Here is a 3,313-nt window from a genome sequence, read left to right as displayed (position 1 = left end):
CTTTGATGAGACGTATGGAGGAACATGACACCATTTTCCAAGACAAAATGCAATGAGAAGTCCACATGGAGACCCCTGTGAGTTGGAAGCCCAATGAAAAGGTCACATGAGATGCCTGTGAGTTGGAAGAGCAATAGTAAGGCCACATGGAGATGTCTGTGAGTTAGAAGCTCAATGGGAAGGCCACATGGAGATGTCTGTAAGTTAGAAGCTCAATGGGAAGGCCACATGGAGATGTCTGTGAGTTAGAAGCTCAATGGGAAGGCCACATGGAGATGTCTGTGAGTTAGAAGCTCAATGGGAAGGCCACATGGAGATGTCTGTGAGTTAGAAGCTCAATGGAAAGGCCACATGGAGATGTCTGTGAGTTAGAAGCTCAATGGGAAGGCCACATGGAGATGTCTGTGAGTTAAATGCTCTTATTTCATACTTACAAACACTTCACAGATCTTAGTGTCGGGCTTATGTTTTAGGAAGCTTTATTGATTTACTCCATAATATCCCTGGATTTACTATGTCTAAATGATTAATCACCTAATCCAAATCTATCACTTAACAACATAATTAATGCATGTTTAGTTCTTAGCATAACTATTACTAAAAACTCAGTGAAAACTGTTTTCAAAAACATTAATTCATTATATTTTCAAATAAAGTTTTAGAGTTTTTATTACATACTTCCTATTGTACCAAAGATATAAATATTAATTGCAATGATTTTAAATATTTCCCTTTACCTCCTTACAATCCCTCCTGTTTACATTGCTACCTTGTTCTCTTTAAAACACATGGCCATTTTTTCTTTAATTATTATTACATACCTAGGTATTTGTGTGTGTGTGTGTGTATGTGTGTGTGCTTGTGTGTGTTTGTGTGTGTGTGTGTTCTTACACACATAAATACAAATTGCTCAGTGTATATATACTATTTTTATGTATATGCTTTCAGAGCTAACCATTTGGTATTGGATAACTGATTGCTATATTGTGTCCACTTCTCAGCATTTCTTGGTCACTGTTGTTCTTTGACAAGGGCTGAAGCCTCTCCAAGTTTCCTCCTTTCATGTCAGCATGTCCATCCATTGTCATCCTTGTCTAGGTTATGTTCATGCAGCCCTATTGGTTAGACTTCATGGGCATGGCTTCTGACATTTCTAGGAGACACAGCTTGCAGTCAACTCCCTCTTGCACTGGGCTTTTACAATGTTTCTGCTACCCTGAGACTCAGTAGCAGATGTGTGAGTTGGCCTGTGCTTCTACACTCTACATTTTGATGGGTTTATGGTTTTCTGTAATGGTCTCCATTTTTTTGCAAACAGAAGTTTCCTTGATGTGGCCTGAAAACCACATTTACCCAGGTCAACTCTGGAAAGTCACAGCAATATTTGTTTCTTAAATCTAGAAAGTATAATATAAATTCCAGAACAGTTCACAAGTCCAACATCAAGTGATAATCTTGATCAACTATTAGACTTTGTTTTTAAATCTCAAAGTAGTATGTTTACCAACCATTTTTCCTATCCTTGAACACCTTTTAAGATAAAACTTCATATAAGAAGGTACACCAAAATGATAAATTGTTTCATATATTTATCAAATTTTCTACCAAATCTATACCACTTATCCTTCAACAATAATTATATAAAAAAAGACAACTAAGAAATGTTAATTTAGATAGTGGTTAGTTGTAATTATTAAACTATACTTAGGTCATAGGACATATATTTGTTTTTAAAGTTTTTATTTTTAATTTCTGTTATTTTTAATTATAGAAATATATGACTCTGAGAGGGATATGTGCTTATGAAAGCCAGTGCCTATGGAGGCTAGAGCAGATCTCTGACCCTCTGTAGCTAGTGTTACAGACAGCGATGAGATGGCTGACATTGATACTGGGAATAGAACCAAGGGCTTCTACAGCCGCACTGCCCTCTTCTGAGCATCTTTCCAAGCTAGACTATCATGTTCACACTAAAGCAGAAGAAGACAATGTGCTTTGCATTTCCTTTTCTTTTTAAAATTAGTTACTGCCTTTTGAATTTCCCTTAAGACATCTGTGATTCATAAATTCTATGAAAATATATTTAGTTTCAAGGTATTTTTGCCATTAAATCCTTTTTGTTATTTAATCTTATACTATCTTAGAAGACCTGGTTTTGATGATGCAAAGATCTACAGATAAAAGTGCAGTCTTAGCTTTAAATTTTCTTATGGTATCTATATATAGAATTTCTATTGGAAGGCCAAATATAAATTGTAGAATGATGAACTTCTGGGACAAGATATGTCATTGTTCTGCAATTTAGTGAGTGAAAAGAAAATGATTGCTATTGTTAAGCCACAGGCTTGAGTACAGTTTTTTTTAAGCACATTTTTATTTGGCTAAAATTGAAAACTGAACTTCAACAATAATTAGTTTATTTCAAATCATAGACTTTTCATTAAGTCAAAAAAAAACAGAAGTTCTTTGAAACAATAAAGTAAATTTCATCTAGTAGTAGAACAAAATGTTCTTGGGGCTTTTCTATTCCTAATATTTTATTATCCAGTGATTGAAAATTAAGAGGAAAAAGATTGTACAGTCACAGGCCAGATCTGTTAAGGCCTCTATCTGGCTAGAAGTTGTGGTTTTCTCACTGCCTTCCATGAAACAGGTATTTATGTTGTGCTGGATTACTGTTATAGACAAAACTGTAATTCAGTCCATATGAAATCCCTGCTCCCAAGACATCCATAGTGGAGTGACACTTTCTATTATAAATTACTTGGAAATGCAGTGTGGTGTGGTAAAGGTTGATCTAATGGAACAGCTAGTTTCTGAGATCAGGAACAACTTGTGCAACCTGGGAAGCTTGAGGGTGCTTTCTGTGATGTATAGCATTTTGTCTAAATCTTCACGGACCTTATTACAACAAAGTTAACTTGAACTTAAGTAAAGCTGAAAATATAAAAATAATTGAAAGCCACATAGGAGCTAAATGCCCAGCTAGAGAAGAGTCTTAAGAATTGATTGGTTTTTGTCTCAGCTCTCCAGAGATAAGACTAGTAGGAAGGTTATAAAACATAATGGACATTCTGAAGAGACAAGAGGAACAGAGGGATATATCAGAAGAAATGTAATGTTTAGTTGTAAACTGAGCAATGTTATAAGGTTTATATACTTTGAGTCTTATGTATCCCATAGCTAAGTGACAGAGTGCTTACCTATGGTGTATGAGGCCCTAAATTCAATCCCAAACACTTAAAATTCAACAACAACAACAATAGCATCAGAGTGTGTGTGTGTGTGTGTGTGTGCGTGCGTGTGCGTGTGT

General features: G+C 35.4%; 1 protein-coding gene across 1 annotated transcript in view; it reads left to right on the top strand.

Annotated features, from left to right (window-relative positions):
* Cldn17 (claudin 17) overlaps nt 1-3,313 on the top strand; it is a 45,684-nt gene that overhangs the window by 41,796 nt on the left and 575 nt on the right. The gene's annotated exons all lie outside the window — the stretch shown is intronic.

Source organism: Mastomys coucha, unplaced genomic scaffold (genome assembly GCF_008632895.1).
Source record: "Mastomys coucha isolate ucsf_1 unplaced genomic scaffold, UCSF_Mcou_1 pScaffold12, whole genome shotgun sequence".
In the NCBI taxonomy this organism is placed as follows: Eukaryota; Metazoa; Chordata; class Mammalia; order Rodentia; family Muridae; genus Mastomys; species Mastomys coucha.
The sequence above is the reverse complement of the archived record's forward strand: the minus strand, read 5'-3'. Positions and strand labels throughout refer to the sequence as shown.